At 46.3% G+C, this 18,360-nt stretch overlaps 1 protein-coding gene across 2 annotated transcripts in view; it reads left to right on the top strand.

Moving 5' to 3' along the window:
* Window positions 1–18,360, top strand: part of RAPGEF5 (Rap guanine nucleotide exchange factor 5) — a 240,308-nt gene that overhangs the window by 17,975 nt on the left and 203,973 nt on the right. The gene's annotated exons all lie outside the window — the stretch shown is intronic.

The raw sequence follows: 18,360 nt of genomic DNA, 5'->3' as shown, positions 1-18,360 counted from the left end.
AGCATACATTAAGCACCTACTGCATGCCAGGCACTGAGCTAGGCAAGAACAAAGGGTCCAGGTTATGTTCGGGGCTACTTGACTTATGCCTAATTGTCCTTGGGTGGGATGACCAGGGTGTTTTTTTTAAAATCATCATGTGCATAGTTTTAAACAACAAAATCAAATAAGCTGAGGTTTACAACTATTTACACTTCCGAAATGAATTTCTCTGCACAATCTGTCCATAACAGCTTATGAGCTCCTCCTTCTGTGTCCCCTTCTGTTGGGCTCGCTCATTCATATCTGGATTTGCAGATACATTTTTCATTTCCTACATTCACAGTTGGTGTGCACAGCTCTTCTGCCTTGGCATTCTTCACCTTGCATCACTTTGCTCTAAGTCTTTCACATTTCTTTCTATTTCCCCATTTATCATTTTAAATGGTGCTGGAGTCTTCCATTACATTGATGTACCATAGTTTATGTGGCCATTAACCAACTGTTGGATGTTTCGATTGTTTCCAGTTTTCCACAATTACAAATTTTTCAGATGTTATCTTTTTTTCCCTTTATTATGGCACAAGGATTTTTCAGTTCACAGAAGTCGGGTTTCTACCATGTTTCATCATCCGTTGTTCTTGCCAGTCTTTAAGCTTCTATCTTTTGTTTCTAGCAGTTAATGATACCAGTCTGGTTGTCTGCCCATGTCGACTCCCTTTCCAGTACAGTGGTGGTTCCTAAAGGTGGCTGTGTAGGCTCCACTACGTGGGTAAGGGCCCAGATCTGTGTTTTCTGCTGCCCTCTAAAAGGAGAGTCCATTGCCCTGCACCCAGCTGGGCACATCTCCTTACATCTCCAAGCATTGGCAACATTTCTCACTCTCCTCTGAATAGGGAAGTTTCATTTAATGAAAGGTAGCCTGAAGAGAAACTTCCATTAAGATACAGGCGTCTATGGAAACCAGCCTTTTATTTTGTTTATTTCATGGGACTCTGAAATATTAAAAACATTCAAAATTTGGAAAATCTCTGAAATGCTCTGTGTGTGGGATTTACTCTTTCCAATTATTTCACCACAATGATGCACAAAACCTTCCATTACTTCAATTCTCTATGAAAAGGTGATACTTTTGGTGTTGGTCTTCCTTCCACTGACTTAGCTTCTTAGTTCTTTCATGTCTTGATAGATGGTCATAGTATGTCTTTGGCTGAAAAATTCTTCACCCTAAGGCAGTGCTGGAGATGACCTTCACTCAACTCTGCCAGGCTGATCTTAGGAAAATCAATGTCTGCTTTTCACTACTTGGCCCATACTGGAAGTGTTGACGATACATGACAGAGCTTGTGCTTCCTTGGAGAACTAGAGTCACCTCCGCACCTTCATGAGTATCTGATTAACATCCAAGTAGAATGTTAAAGGAAGACTTTCCATTAAACGAAGATGTTCCTTGGTCAGGCATCTGACTACTCTGGTAAACTTGATTATCTATTCAAAGAGTTACACTCACGTGGGCATCAACTTCATAGCTGAATATATTCTGATACCTTGGGTGAGGCAGTCCTTCCAGCCTCTATCCTTCAGACTTTGTGGTATATAACTAGGTTATTTCATTCAGTGTCTCATAGAATGCATACACATTGAAACAGGCACCATTTTGGCTGGCTACTGTTAGATAAGTCTTAGAATCTCAAAGTTGGAAGGGATCATGGAGGCCATGGAGAGTCCAACCCACATCCCAGTTGGAATCCTCACTCCAACACCCTTGACAAATGGTTGTGGAAGACCTCGAAGGAGAGGGAGCCCAGCTCCTGCCACTTTATGACTTGAGCTCTACCTCTTGGGAATTTTTCCTGAAATTGAGCCCAAATCTCTCTCTTTGCAACTTTCCCCATTACCCCTAGGTCTGTCCTCTGGGATCAAACAGAAAGAATGTAATGTTTCTTTTTGTCAGCTCTTCAAACACCTGAAAATGCATCTCTCTAACCCATCTGACACATTCCAAAGGCCTTCCTAACATGCAGTGCTCAGAATGGTCTTTCCTGCTGTGGTCAGACCAGAACAAAGCCCAGAAGAACCATCATTTTCCAGGTCCTGGACATCATGCCTCTTTTAATTTAAAATTGGTTTTTGGTCTCACCTTGTCACATCATTGACTTGTATTGGGCTTGGCATCCACTGAAGCTCTTGAGATTTTCATGTCTCTACTTGTATAATTGATTTCTTTTAACCAAAGTTTAAGTCTTTATATTTATTCCTTTTAAGTTCTATCATCTTAGCTTTGGCCATCGATGTCCTTTGGGCCCTGTCTGTGTCATGCAGGATGTGAGCTCTCTCTTCCAGCTTTGCACCAGCTGCAGATTTGATATGTCTGCCATCTGTGCCTTTATGCCCAGTCCCAGATAAAAATGTGGCACAGTAGAGAGCCAAGCACAGCTCTTTGGGATATTTCCTTGCCATCTCCTTCCAAGCTGACAGTAACCCATCAATCACCTCTCTTTGAGTACAACTCCAAACACCCCTTGAATACTCAGGCACTCAGAAGTGCCATCATCAACACCAACGTCAAGGTGTTAGTGCCATTGGGTGATAGCAGCTGGGATAACCACTCCTTGGAGTTACCTCCAAGGTTCAGGCTCTTGTTGCCTTTCCTCTAGATTATTGAAACAGTTTCCTGATGGATCTTCCTGTCTTCCCTCTCTCCCTTCCATCATCCTCCCATCTACAAAATACATTTGGCCATGTCACTCCTCTACTCAAAAACCTTCAGTGGCTCCCTATTGCCCCCAGGATAATATACAGGCTCAGCCTGGCACTGAAAGACCTGTGCATCAGGGCTCCCCCCTATCTTTATAGTCTTGTTTCTACTTTGGTCAAATTGGCATTCTATTTCCTGATTTCTTGCTTGGTACGGGGTGGGGAGTCAGGTGTGTAATGCACTACAGACTCTACTGGAGACTTCTGTCAGAGCAGAACTCTAGGGCCACCTCTCCCTGGAGTCTTTCCTGACTCCTCCCCAGAGGTTAGTGTTTCCTTGCTCTCCACGTTTCTTTGTATAAACTTTATTTCTGCTTCTCTATGTAAATGTCATAGCCCCGTTCCCCAGAATGTAAGCTCCTTGAGGACAAGGATGGCTCAACTTTTAACTTTGTGAACCCCATATGTAGTACTTAAGAGAATGCTGAGAGAACCAAATGTTTTTTTTCCTTTTTCCATTTTTCTGTAGAATATTGGTGCAGGCTAGCATGTGCACACACACGATGGTAATTCTTTACACTTTTATATTTGCATGAAAGACTTTTTAGACGCCGGGCTTTTTCTTTTATCCACATGCAAACTGGGGAAAAGATAAAAAGTCGTCTCTTGAGCAACTGTTATTTATAAAGCTTTCCTTATTGGCAAGATCACAACAAAATTACCTTTTCCTCCCTTCTTAAGTCTCTTCCACTAAGTACCTCCTCATCTATCTCAGAGCCCCTGGTGCACTGCTCTGACAGGCCACATTCATCTTTTAAGATTAAAAATTTAGTGTCAACAATCAAGACATGGCAAAATATTTGTCCTTTTGTAGAGCAGATGATGGGGAAAGCAGTCAAATTCGTTTTCCCTGGAGAGTTAATTTATCTTTTCATTCTCTCCTTCCAACAGAAGTGTTTCTTTTCAGTATCACTTTTTAAAAATATTATTTATTTTTTAACATTTTTTAAAAAATTGATTTCCAAATTCTCTCTCTTCCTTCTGCCCTGTCCCCCACATACCCAGGCAATATATTATCGATTATATATGTGAAATTATGCAAAACATTTCCATATTAATCATGTTGCAAAAAAAGGCAAGAAAAATAAAGAAAGTGCAAAAGTCTGCTTCAATCTGCACTCAGAGTTCATCAGTTTTCTCTCTGGAGGTAGATAGAATTGTTCGTCATGGGTCCTTTGGAATTATCTTGGATAACTGTCTTGACCAGAGTGGCTAAAGTTTTCACCATTGATCATCATACAATATTGCTATTACTGTGTACAGTGTTCTCCTGGTTCTGCTTGCTTTACTTTGCATCAGTTCATATAAGTCTTCCCAGGTTTTTCTGAAACCGCCATGCTCATCATTTCTTATAGCACAATAGTATTCCATCACAACCATATACCATATACACAATATATCATAATCAACTACTCCCAATTAATGGGCATCCCCTCAATTTCCAATTGTTTATCACCACAAAAGGAGCTACTATGAATATTTTTGTACATATAGATCCTTTTCCTTTGATCTCTTTGGGACACTAGTAGTATTATTGCTGGGTCAAGGGGTCTGTTCTCCAGAATGATTAGGTGAGTTCACAGTTCCACCAACGGTGCCTTAATGTACCTATTTTCCCAAGTCCCCTTCAATGTCTATCATTTTCCTTTTCTGTCATATTAGCTCATCTGATGTATATAAGATGGTACCTCAGAGTGTTTTAATTTGTATTTCTCTAATCAATAGTGATTTAGAGCATTTTTCATATGACTATTGATAGCTTTGGTTTCTTCTTCTGAAAATTGCCTGTTCATATCCTTTGACCATTTGTCAATTGATGCATGCGTGCACCCTGTTCAAGTGTCTGATTATCGGTTCCTAGCCTTTTCGAAAAGTCAGCCAGTCTGTTGGGTGTATTTTGGACACGCGCCAGAATTGTGAGTCTCTGTGAAAGAGCATGCTGGGTGGTGGTGGCCTTCAGCAGTCATCCTGATCCTAATGTAGTTTGGAAAATGTCAGAATTCAATTGCTTTCAAATTTCTGAGGGTAATACAGTGGCGATCATAATTCTTTCCCATTTTGGCTCTGGACGTGGAGTGGGGGACTCTTCACTGAAGAGAGAGGCTTCATTGCTCTCCTCTACTCGTATGTTTTCAGACCAGTGTTGTTCTGGATAAGTAATGGAGGAGGAGAAGCTTTGAATAGTATAGATTACCTGCCTGGGATGTAGGCCTGCCACCGCTGGGACCACTCTGTGGGTGCCACTGTGGGAGCCAAGGGCTACTTGGTGGTAGGCATTTCTTCTAGGAGGAAACAACATGGGCACATAAGCACACCAGTACCTTTCTACGTGGCTAGGAAGAGTCCTCCCTGGGGGGCTTATCAGAGAAATGTTCTCATGCCCAAACCTTTTAAATTGGAGGAAAATGTTGTTCTTTCTGCAGGTGATTTCATTTTTTCAGGGTTTTCTTTTATTGAGAACTTGTCTTCATGAGGCCAATGTAATTCATAGGAGCATAGGGTCATAGTGAGAAAGTGGGAGGGGGCCTCTCATTTTACAAATGAGAAAAAGGAGGCTCAAAGAGGTAAAATTTCTCCATTTTTTATTGATGGTTACTAAATGTGTGATTTTAGAAGCCTTAAAACAAATCAGGCTCCAAGAGCCAATGATAAAACAAAAATAAAAATTGAAAATTATCTGAGGCTTAGAGCAGAATAAACCCAGACTAGAATCTGACTTTGTTTTTTCCCTTCCCCCCACCCCCAGCATTCACATTAGTTTCTATACATGGAAAAACTGAGCTAGAAAGCTTGAGAAAAGCTTGGGAAATAGCAGGTGAAGTTGGTGAAGATTCCAAGGCTTTGACAGCTGTGGGGTCAGGTAAGGGGAGTGGAACCCTTGCCTCCTCCTTATTCTTGGCCCTGGGGACCCTCTCTGATCTGTCTGGTCTCAAGGGCACTGAGCGACCGTTTGATCTTGCCCAAGGACAACTTTAGACTCCCACACGTAAACTTCCAGAAGTTTTTGGAAGCCCTTAGCAGCCAGGCGTGGCAAGAGTCAGGAAGTGTTTTACCGTAGGAATTCTGGAGTATTGTTCTGAAGTGTCAGGGGTGCTATGTGCCCCACGTGGACTGAGGGGTCCGGACAGAAATCTGGAGGGTATAGATCAGTGCCAGAGATGAAGAAGCAGTGACTGGGGGGCTGGAGCCAGGGGAGGGCTGAGTCAGCTTCTGGGTGACAGTCTTGGGAGTCTCTCTTGGACTAGAAGTTCCTGAGGAACAGGTTTAGTTAACTGGCACTCTGGGCACAGAGTTTCCGGGACTCTAAGATGATTGCCATGCGAGCTGGGCACACAAGGCATGGCCCATGTTTCACCTCCTGCTGGAGGTTTCACTGGTTGTTTGCAGGCTGATCTCCCTGCTAGAAACAGAAACTTAAAGGGACCCGAAGACCATCTCTTCTTGGTCAGATACTTGGCAAGGATGACGAGATTGTAGTGAGATTCTCTCTGGTGGATCTCTGCTCTTGGTTCGACTCTTCTCTGACGGCACCTGGTGAGAGACAGAGGAGCAAGGGGAGAGGTCTTGGCCCTTCTCCCCGCTGTGAAAATGTGCATCTGTCCTCTGCCTCTGTTTGGTCTTTGGGGACTAATCCAGAAGTGAGTGGCACATGGTCAGGAGGGCCAACCTGAGGCTTAGGCTTCTGGGAGTGCAAGACCAGACCAGGACTGGTAGCCAGCCTAGCTTGGATTCCACAGGAGCCAGGAGTGACCTTTGGGACCCAGGCTGAGACAAAGACCTATCAGCCATGCTGCTGAGAAACGTGAACTCAACAGGACAAATGCTGTATGAAAATGGTGCTAAATCTGTGCGCAGTGTCTCCAGAGACCAAGGTGGAACAGAGGCAAGTGTACTCCCGAGGCGCTGGAGGAATATGTTTGGACTTTTGTAATGGCTAACAATGGATTCCCGGAAGTAAATATCCCCTTTCAAAAGCTAAATGAAAAAAAAAAGACTTTAGCCAGAAATAATCCAAGAAGAAAGGGTAGTAAGTGAGAGAGCATGCTGGCAGCGGGGAAGAAGAAGAGGGGACCGTCCTTCAGCGGCTGCTGTGGGGAGGGGCTGAGTCTCCTCTCACTGAAGAGGAATCTTCTGAAGTGGCAGAAGTCACTCAGAGCTGGCTAGCTCCAGGATGATGCTGAGACCTCCTGGGGCTCTGGAGGGAGTTGTCTACAAAGTATAAGATAGTTAATCCAGAAATGTTCTTGTCCCATAGCTGAGAGGAGCACGCTGCACATGGACATACACACAGACGTGTACACGCATGCCATGCGCACACATATGTACATGTTTGTTGACTGACAGACATTTATAAAGCGTTTCCCTATGCCAGGCACTGAGCTGGGTGCTCCTTCCCTCCAAGAGCTGACATTCTATCAGAGGAGACACGCAGGTATATGGGATGGAAAACATGGATGAAGCCTCCTCTAGGCTCCAGCCAGCGTCCCTAGGCTCTTGTCTCCAAATATTTCTGGCTTTACCAGAGAGAAACAAAATTCTGTCCTCAGGTGGGAAAGACTTGTAAAGCTCAGGCTGGGCTAGTGGAAGGAAGGACTGTTTCTCCTGGTCCTTCTTCCGTAGCTGGGCTGATGTGAGAAAGTCCCCCGTGGCCCAGTCTCAGCTGGTAAGGAGCTGGGGGCGAGGGGGAAGGGTAGTTCAGAGGCCAAGGACCAGGGCCAGAGCCGCTGGTCAGAGAGAGAAAGCCTGTGCAGACTGGAAACAGGTGGGTGGCAGGCAGGAAACCCAGGAGGTCTGGGATCTGAGGGACAACAGGAAAGCCCATCCAGGGTCGGGAGAGAGGTCAAGAAATCATGTCGAGACAGAGCTGAGTATGGCAGAGCTGCCTACGTGTCGCCCTCAAAGGCCAAGACCAGCAGGCTTCCCTCACTTCACATCTGCTTCCTCCTTAAGTGCTCGGCCAGAGCCAGAAGAGCTCTCAGCCCTTTTCCTCTGCCTTTTGGAGAATGAGGACCCGGATGATACAGAGTGGACGCTGACAAAGGACTTAAATTGTCACGACACTTCCCGTGTTTTTATCCTGTGTGAACCTCAGGACACTTTTATGAGAGAGGCAGGGATGGCAAGGACTCTTACTCCTGTTTTCTGATGAGGAAACTGAGGCTTGGAGGGGTAAAGAGACTTGTCCATAATCACACAGCTTGTAGAGTGTCCGACATAGGATGGGAAGCCGAGGGGTGACTCAAAGTCCAGTGTGTTGCAGTGATCTCCCCTTGCCTGGAAGTATCCAAGCTGCAGACTGGAGGGCCATCTCTTGGGTATATTCATACCTAAGGGTCACTGCCTACTTCAGAGTGACTGCAGAATGTGATGTTATCTACACTTCATTGTACTTTTATTTATTTTGTTCAGTATTTCCCAGCTACATTTTAACTGGGTTCAGCCTGCACTGGGGTCTCGTGTTTGACTCTTGGGAAGGAAGAGAGGCTGGAGGCAGTGATACCAGTGAGGGGGTTCCTGCCAGTGTGAAATGATAAGGGTGGGGGTGGACAGGCAGGGGCCTGGTGTGAGAAACATGGAGGAAGAATCACTAGGCTTTGGCCACGAGCAAGTCAAAGATGACCCCTCGCTTTTCAGCCCGGGGGCTGCCAGGGTCCAGTCCAGCAGAGTTTTGGCTTGGGGCCAGCATCTGCGTGGTCTCCTCCCTCCCAGTCCAGCGGCCCCAGGGATCTCAGTTGGGACTGTTCGCCTTTCATTCCTGGACGTTGTTTAGAGCTCACGACTCCTCAGGGGCGATCAGTGCTGGCTGATTTCTCTCCCAAGGTGGGCAGGAGGAGAGCCAGGTTGCTGCTTTCCTCTGCAGCCTTCCCTTTTAAAGGGCAGAGGCAAGTCTCTACAAGACTGGATGCCTCATGCTGAGAAGCAGAATGGTGCCCCAGGCTCCCCATTCCCTGACCCCTGGCGGAGACTCGCAGGTGTTCCGCAGGGCCTATGTCTGGGAAACAATGAGCCACAAACATGGGCCTCCTGAGCAGGTGCGAGAGGGTGGGGATGGGGGTAGGGATGGCAGAGAACAGGAGGCCTTTTGTTCCTGAGCAGAAGGTCGCGGGGCTCGGCTTGGAGGCCAGAGGGGCGCAGCACCGGGCAGGTGACTGAAAAACCAAAGGAAAAGAAATCCTGTAGGACGAGTCATGATTGACAGGTGTCCCCCTGTCCTTGATGGACCGTCTGTGTGTGTCCAGGGACAGGACGAAGAGCCAAGAATACCTTGGAAGTCATCTAGCCCAACCTTTCATTCCTTACGGGGAGAGAAAATGAGTCCCAGAGAGCTGAGCAACTTTTTGTGATGACATCATGTAGGATTTGTGAACCCAAGGTCAGAGTTCTTTCCCTAACGGCCAGGTTGGGTCATTGAACCCTCTCATTTGCAGTGAGAGAACTGAGCCTCAGAGTCTGTGACCTGCCCAAGGTCACCCCAGCTAGCAAGGAGTTGAGCTGGGATTTGAACTCAGGTCCTCCAACTTCAAATCCTATATTCTTCCCACTCCACCACACTGTGTCTCTCATGTGAGAGAATCATTCTCAGTCCCTGGTCTGGAGGGGCTCCTGTCTGGGATAAGAGGCGGCCTGGAAGGCTGACCTTGGAGGAACCTCTGGCTTTGCAAAGAGACGAGTAAAAGGTGCTGGGGCTGACCCATTCCACCTCTTGGAGCCAGCCTGGCCATGAGGCTCTCTGTGCTCTGCCAGTCTGGCGGGCAGATGCCTTCCCTGGAGCCTCTATTTGAAGCACTTTTGTTATACCCAGCCAGCAGAGGCTTCCAGAGTCATGATGGGCCATGGGGGAAGACTTTCTGTGGAAGATGAATAATAATGATATTAGTAATGACGATAATAGTGATGAACATTTCTATGGGGCTCAAGGCTTATGAGTATAAAGATTTCTATAGTGTTAAGATATACAACAATAATAATGAACTCTTCTTTAGGGTTCAAGGTTTACAAATGCTTTCCTCTCAATGACTGTGAAGTGGGCGTTAATTCCATTTTATAGGTGGGAAGACTGAGGTTTAAGGGGGCCAAATAAGCCGGTCATACTAGGTCACACTAGCAGCTGGAATCAACCCCTGGGCTCTCCTGACTCTCCATTCTGTATTGTGTCTGCTACATTCTGCTTGCTATTCGATCCCTTCATTATCTCAGGATGCAGGAGGAATCGGCACAGGGGAAATGCCCTTGCTATGGGACCAGTGAGTTCTTTCCTCTTTGGAGAGGTCTGCCTGGATGCTGGTTTGACTCCAGAGTCTAGAGTAGACTGTTCCCGGGGCTAATAGCAGATGGATGGTGGTGAAGGAGGCATGAGGAAAGGGGCTGCCTGTCACTCAGCGCAGCTGATCTGCAGAAGGGAGGGGGGCCACGCATTCTGCTGTCCCGGCGTCTCCCAGGGTCCTCCTCTCCATCCCGCCACCCCATGCTCAGATTCTTAGCCTCAGAAGGAACCTCAAAGGCTGTCCCTCCCAGCCCAAAAGCCCTGTCTGCCCACATCCTCTGAGTAGGGGATTGGAGGGAGGAGGGACTGGGAATTAGGAGGCGGCTGTAGGAGTCCAGGTGTGAGAAGAGGAGGGCTTGGACTCCAGTAGCAGCAGAAAGAATGGACAGGAAGAGGACAAATGTGAGAAACCAAGAATGATGGGACTTGGTCACCAACTGGTAGCTCCTAGACTTACATCTCTCATAAGTCCCAGAAAGCTGAACTGAAACCCGGGTGACTGAGCACTTCCTCGGAAAGTCAGAGAACCTGGGTTCAAATTCTGCTTTTGACCAGTGTGGACTGGGGCAGCTGCTTCACTTGCCTAGTTTCCTCATCTGTTAAATGACAGGGCTCCAGAAGACAGTCCCTTCCCTCAGGGCGCTCATGATCTGGTGGGGGAGACAACGTGAAAACAATTATGAGAAAGCACGGGAATCAGTAGGAATAATTAAGGGAGAGAAGGCATAGAATTAAGAGGGGCTGGGAAAGGTTTCTGGTAGAAGGTCGGGTTTTAGTCGGGAGTAATTGGGAGGCCAAGGAGGCCAGAGGTCAGAGCAGAGGAAGAAGAGGGTTCCAGGCATGGGAGGCAGTCAGAGGGAGTGCCTGGAGGTTCAGGTTGGGAGAACAGCCAGGAAGCCATTGAAGAATATGTGTTAGAGAGTAAGGTGTGAGGAGACTGGAAAGGTAGGAGGGGATTGAGTTCGAAGGGCTTCAAATACTAAACAGACCATTCTGCTTTGATCACTGGAGATTATTGAGGAGAGGAGAGTGACATGGTCAGATCTGGGCTTTAGGAAAATCACTTTAGTGGTTATATGGAGGATGGATTGGAGTAGGGAGGGGCTTAGGCCCTGAGTAGGTTATTACTGTCATAGTCCAGGTATGAGAGAATGAGGGCCTACCACAGGGGGACAGTGTGAGAGGAGAGAAGCGTATTGGAGCGATGCGTCAAAGGTGCTGTGGCAACAGTTTGGATATGGGGGAAGAGGGTGAGAGAGAGTGAGGAGTCCACCATGACTCCTCAGTTATGAGCCTGGGGATGGGAGGAAATTGGTGCCCTTTTCAGTACTAGGGAAGGGGGGAGGCGGGAGAGTTTAGAGAAGGATAATGTGTTCTGTTTGGGAGTTTCAGATGTCTACCAGACATCCAGTTCCAGATGTCTGAAAGACAATTGGGAGGCACAAGATTGGAGGTGGCTGAGAGGTAGGGCAGGAAAGGGAGAGTTAAGAATCATCAGTATAGAGATGATAATTAAATCCCTGGGAGCTGATGAGGTCACCAAGTGAAGCAGTCTAAAGGGAGAAGAGAAGAGGACCCAAGGACAGAGCCCTGAGGGACACCTATGGTTAGAGGATATGATCTGGAGGAGGATTCAGCAAAGCAGACAGAGAAGGAGCAGTCACAGAGGGAGGAGGAGAACCAGGAGAGTGATGTCCCAAAAACCTAGAGAGAAGAGAATACCAAGGAGGAGAGAGGGACCAGCAGTGTCAAGGGCTTCAGAGAGGTCAAGGGGTATGAAGATTGTGAAAAGGCCATTGGATTTAAGAGACCATAGGTAAGAGGTCATGTGTAAAATTAGGGGATGGCATTGTATACAATAACAACCATGTTATGCGATGACTAATATTGATAAACTTAACCCTTCCCAGCAATACATGGATCTAAGACATCTCCAGAGGCCTCGTGATGGAAAATGCTATCCACATCCAAAAACAGAACTATGGAAGTTGAATTGCTATCTTTTTTTTTCTCTTCTATTGAGTTTTGTTTCCTCTTTCTGATGGTTCCTCCTACTGGTTTTAAGTTTTACTTACAACATCACTAATGTGAAAATATGCTTAATAGGAATATAAATGTATAGCCTATATCAGATTGTGTGCCGTCTTGGGGAGGGTTGTGGGGAAGAAGGGGGAGAAAAGTTTTAAACTCAAGCATATGGAAGTGATTGTTGATAAATCAAAATAAATTAATAAGACAAATTTGAATAAAGTAAAATAAAATTAGGGGATGGGACCAGACCACACGATCTCTTAGGCCTGAGTCTTTGATCCTCCAACCCTTCGCCTGACATCGGTCATGTCGCTTTGTCGAGCTTCAGTCTCCTCACGTGTAAAATGAAGAGATTGGACTGAGTGACCTTTGAGGACCCTTCCAGCTGGAGAGTCTCTGAGTGACTTTGAGCCAATGACTTCTGCTCCAGGGCCGGTTTTTCCTCATCTCTAAAAGGCAAGAGTTGGCCTTGGTGGCCCCCGGAGCCCCAGATCTCTGATCCTGTCCATCCCCAGTGAGTGGGATGTGCTTCGACATGGCGTTCTCAGGGAGTCTTCCCCCTTGTTTCTGTCAACTGAAGGAGAGAATGGCAAAAACTTTTGGCATGTGGATGCTTGCCATGGGTCTGGCTCTGGGGTAGCCCAGGGCTGTGTGGTGTGAATCCATTACCTGTGAAACTGACTCAGCTTTACCCTTGAAGAAATGCTCATTGAAGTGGATGTGGGCCCCAGAGCACTGGGAAGGTGCCATAGGCTAAGAGCCAGTGTAGACAACATTGTGAATTTACAGGTTGTGGGTAGAAGGAGCCGGGGAGATCAAAGGGAGGGAGATCCCTATGGTGTAGTGCAAAGATCTCTTACTGGATTTGGATTCAGGGAACCAGGTTCAAATGCTGATTCTTGCTCTTACTACCTGTGTGACCTTGGGCAAATCACTTCCCTTTTTGGGGCTTGGTTTCATCATCCGTAAAACAAAGGTTCTTCCCAACCTTAGCCTATGATCCTCCTCTCTGGATATGTGGGAACACCTTTCCCAAGCCCTCTTAATTCTAATGCCTTCCCACTGCTATTTCCCCATACGTAGCTGGTTTGTACAGCCTGGGCTTGCCTGTTGGCTCTCCCATTAGATTGTAAGTTCCTGGAGGGCAGGGACTGTCTTTTGCTTCTTTTTGTATCCCTGGCATTTAGCACAGTGCCTGGCACATATCTGGTGCTTAATAAATGTTGATTGATTGACTAAAGACTGACTTCTGGGGAGAAGGTGATGGCAGCTGGCCCAGTATCCAAGATCCCAGAAGTGCCCAAGTGGCCAGAGCTACCAGTGAACCTTTTATGGCTGCTGCTGGGTTGAGTATATGCTAGGGATGATGAAACTGTTAGGAATTCAAGTTGCTTGGAAGTGAGTTAAACCATCCTTCTTCCGTCCTCTTCTCCCAATAACCCACTTTATTGAAGTTTATCTGATGTTGGCCTCAGGACACTTCTCACAGGCGATGAAACATTTGTTTGAGTTGTAGAGGGGGCATGGCTGAACAACTCACTCCCAACCACCCTGCAGTGAGCTGTTTGCCACAAATAGAACTGTCATCATGGCTGTTTGAGGGAAGGAAGCTTGAAAGTCTCATAGAAATGGGTGAAGTAGAAGCAGTACTGTCTTTGGCCTCTGGTCAGAGGACCTGGGTTCAAATTCCACCTCTTGCACTTTCTGCGTTTCAATCCTTGGATAAGTCACATAACCTTTTTGGCCTCAGTTTCCTTGATAGGGCTGGACTCAGTGGCTTCTAAAGTCCTTACCAGATCCAAACTTGAGCTCCTCTGATCATTGTCAGAAGCAGGGTAGATTTTAGTGGAAATAACACTGGACTTATTTTTGTTTGTTTCAGAGACAATGGGGGTCATGTGACTTGCAAAGTCAAGAGAACCAGGTTTGAGTTCAGGCTTTGACATTTAATAGCTCTGGCAAGTCACTTCTGTTCTCAATCTCTTTTTTTCCTTCTATAAAATGGGAAAAAAACAGTATTTCCTCCCTGTCCCTCAGGGTTATTGTGAGGAAAATCTCTGTAAACCTATTGAAATAGGAGTTTTTGCCACACACGAGGAATTTCAATGCAGAGACCCTCAAGGGAAGGCTGGTGATCATTCGCAGTTTTAAATGGTACTATAATTTCGAGAAAATCATGGGTGGCATTGCTGTTTTCCAACAATGGAAGGCTGTGACTGAATTTTCTTTTTACTTGCAATTCTGAAAGAGATGCAAAATTATAGATTCACATTCAATATGGACCATACTTTTATAATCATTAAAAGACAAACAACTTCATGGGCATTTACAATGTGCATGGACTCTTCTTAGAACGTTTTCCTAAATGCATTGTAATTGAAAAGAGGGCAAAGACTTGAATTAAAGTCCACACTCCTTCATGTGGCCAGCCTGTCGTCTGTGAGCATCTTTATCTCCTGTGCTATTCACCAAATATAATCATATCAAGCTCATTATGGTGATGGGGGAGGGGGGTCCTTTAGAGAGTCTCTCTGTTCTTAAAACTGTAATTCTGTGACCATGATGAGATAATTACCACAGTTTTGGAGAATTCTGTGTAGAGCAGGGCTCCTTAACTGTTTGGGGGTCATAGACCCATTTGGCAGGCTGGTGAACCCCACTGGGTCCTTCTCAGAACCATGGAAGGAAATGCTGCATTTCAGTTAGTGAAAAGAAAGATGTGATTTTTTTTCCTCATCCAAGTCCACAGGCCCCCTGAAATCTTGTGATGGATCCTAGGTTAAGAACCCCAGATTTAGAGAGATAGCCCTCCAAGAAAGTCAACAGGTTGCACAAAGTGGTTCCAAACCTTGATTTGTGGCGGGCTGGGTATGAATCATGCAAGGCTTTAGAGCAAAAGGACAAGGATCTGGGTGCAGAAGTTACTGGTTTAAAATACTCTGGGTCATCTGATAGATCCCATCAGAATTTAACAATGGCCCCAGAGAAGTGTTGAGATGAGTCGATGAGCTGCTGAAAGGAGAAATCACATTAAAAAAGATGAGATAACAGAAGGGGGAAAAATTGAAAGAAGATCCCTGGTTCCTGCTGGCTCTGATATTTAAATAGTAAAGTGTGGCCATGAGGGAAGTGGATCCTCATGTTACTGGTGTGGCTGGAGGTTAATGCTCATACCCTATCCCTGTGTGACTGAGAGTTTGCGACCAGCCCAGGTACCAGCTTCGGCAGGAGCCGGGAGACAGACCACAGACTTGCCTTATTTTGTTATGTCAAAGCCAGCCTTATTCCATTGCTATTGATACCATTTGGCTCAGAGTGTATCTAGGGCTGCTATCTAGTCAGTATGGACAGATTTCCCTGCTTTACTTACTCGCCTTACAAAACTTAGGAGATCACCCATCAATCAGGCAACCACGGTGAAATTTGATTGTGTAAAGTGTAACTCTAGTGTTGGTTTATCCAGGTTGGCTCAGGCAGGACCCAGCAAAAGAGGCAAAAGCATTTGTTGTCTTCAGTGAAAGAGTTCCTATGTTACATTCACATCCTCTGTCCCGTGCTCACCAATGTTCTCAGAGATGTGGACTTTTCAGTGGACCTTCCAGAAATTATGGGTCAATCAAGAGGGTGGTTGTGACTCATTGCACACGGGGCACATTGCTAGCGGTGCCCTGACTCTTAGCTGAGGGAGAAAATATTCGATTCTCCTAGAGGGATCTGCCTTCACTTTGCTTTGGGTTTGTGGGGCCAAATTATTATTTTTTTGAATTGTGCAATTAGTGAGAAAATAGAAGCTGCTGGTAGTGCAATGGAGAGAGTATTGGCTCTAGAATCAGGAAGACCTGAGTTCAAATCTGGCCTCAAACATTCACTAGCTGTGTAAAGTCCCTTAACTTCTGTTTGCCTCAGTTTCCTGAATTATAAAATGGAGATAATAATAGTGCTTCCTCACATGTTGTGTGGATCAAATGAGATACTTAGCACAGCACCAGGCATATAGCAGGTATTACATAAATGCTTATTCCCTTCTCTTTCCAAACAGAGCAAGCTACCACATAGAATCAGGAGGCAAATAAAAATCTCAACCGAAGGGCAGGATAGCAACGTTTTGGGGAATGGAAAGGACTATTCTATCCTAAGACAGTGCCATCATCATTGGAGCCTTTTGGAAAGTGGCTGTCTAAGGATCCTCGTCAACTTTTCAGAGTGAATAGCTCTGAGATTCTCAAAGACAGGACCTCCGTGGGAGAGCTGGGCAGCAGGGGGTGGAGCAGGAAGGATGCCAGAGTCTTAGGATTGGAAGGGACCCGAAGGGCCATCTCACCCAATCCATACCAGACAAGAATCCCTTTTATATCTCACCCAATTATTGCCAGTAATCAGGCATCCAGTCTTTGCCTGAAGTCTTTCAGGGAAGAGAGAGTCATTGGCTCCTTAGGAAGCCCATTCCACCCTGGGATAGCTCTGATTGTTAGGGAGTTTTTCCTCATATCGAGTCTAGGTTGTTGTCTTTGTAATGTCTGCCCTTCATCCTCATCCTGCTTGGCCCCAGGCAGAACTAAGTCCAGCCTCCTCCCCCTCTCCAGTCCTCAAAGGCAGCTCTCAAATGCCCCCAAGTCTCTTCTCCAGGTGGAACATCCTTGGTTCCTTCAACCCATCCTCGTAGGGCCTGGACTCTGAGATTGCCTCACATTTACACTGTCTCTGTCTCCTATATGCACAGTGCTTACACAACTTACTGCCTTTCTTTTTATCTTGAGTGCTTAGCACAGTGCCTTGCACAGAGTAGGTGCTTACGGCTTGTTGGGGGTATTGATGGTGATGATGATGCTGGGCTCAAGGTCCTTCTTCATCCAGGGCTGCCATCCCCTCAACATTCACCATCTTATGAACATCCTCCCTAAAATGTGGTGCCCAGAATTGAACGCAATACCAGGGCAGAGTGCCAAGGGCTTATCACCTCCCTTGTTCTAGACCTGATGTCTCTCTTAATTCAGGCTGAGATGCCAGTGACTCTTCAGGTGTTCTGTCACACTGTGACATCATATAGTGTTGTCGGTTCACTGTTTTTCAGACAACTGGGTGTCCAGTCACACCTCCTGACTTTTTGCACCCAAGGGTAATACTTTACATTTTTTTTTCTCTGTCAAATGTGATTTGTCTCCCCAGCACTGGCTCAGCCTGTTGCAATCTGGGCTCAGTCATCGAATACGTTAGTTCTCCCTCTCAACTTAGTGTCCCTTACAAATGTGATAAGTGTGCCATCCATGCCTTTGTACAAGGGTGTTTAATTAGCACAGGGACAAATGCTGTGTTAAGGAAGAGGCCCAGATGATGGCTGCTTCAAGAATGAGAAGGAAAAGATCCCTGTGGTTGGATTAACACTGGGATGTGGAGGATGGCTGGGATTCCGATTCAGTGAAGAGGAGAGAGAAAAGCTCTTGGAGCTGAGAGGGCAAGGGTGGAGGAGACAACAGCTGGAATAGCAGGACCCGGGTTGCAGGGCACCTTGAGCGTTGGGCTGGGGAGCCGGCACTGGACTCTAGGTTGTGGGGAATCCTCAAAGTTGGGTCTTAAAGTTAGAGTTTTCAGATTCTGAATGTGGCTCTGTTAGGGTGGATGCCTGTGTTCCTGGGTAAACCAACTGGAGGTGAGGAGATGGATGGCCTCCTGCTTCTAGAATTCAGTGGGAGGCAGCTGGAATCTTGATGTGAAGCATGAGTGCCGTCCAAGAGTGGGATGGGCTGCTGGCAAGGGGGTGGCTTCTCCCTCCTTTGAGGTCTTTGCTAGGGCAGATGGAGAAGATGTGGCTGTTTAGGTGAAGAGTTGTCTGGATGCTGTCAGCCTGGTGTCATGGGCAGAAGTGCAGATCGTGGAGATGCTGGTTGGAATCTCACTTCTGCCACACAAGAGCCATGAGACCCTGGGTGACTCAAGCGACTTCTTGGTGCTATTGTTTCTTCATCTATAAAATGGACACAAGAGCATCCTTTCACATTCTCGTGGCCCTGCTTTCTTTGGCAGTGGAAATGATACCAATACTACTCACCTACATTTCTCTAAGTTGTTATGCATTTTAAAACATTAATAATATTAGCTAGCATTTATGAGAGGCTCAAAGAGACCTGTATGTTGAGTGCCTTGCGAACCTTAAGGCACGCTCACAGTGCGAGCTGTTATTCTGAGGATCTCAGAGATCTCTGGCCATTCTGCAAGTCTGATTTTGGGAATGATCTAACTCTGAGGTGAAAGGAGGTTAGATCAGTGTCCTCTGAGTGGGAATGTACAGACAGGGAATCAACAGACACATGCCTGTGTGTGTGCATACATAC

This window comes from Phascolarctos cinereus, unplaced genomic scaffold (genome assembly GCF_003287225.1).
Source record: "Phascolarctos cinereus isolate Bilbo 61053 unplaced genomic scaffold, phaCin_HiC Scaffold_1;HRSCAF=81, whole genome shotgun sequence".
In the NCBI taxonomy this organism is placed as follows: Eukaryota; Metazoa; Chordata; class Mammalia; order Diprotodontia; family Phascolarctidae; genus Phascolarctos; species Phascolarctos cinereus.
This window is presented reverse-complemented; position numbering and strand designations above follow the sequence as displayed.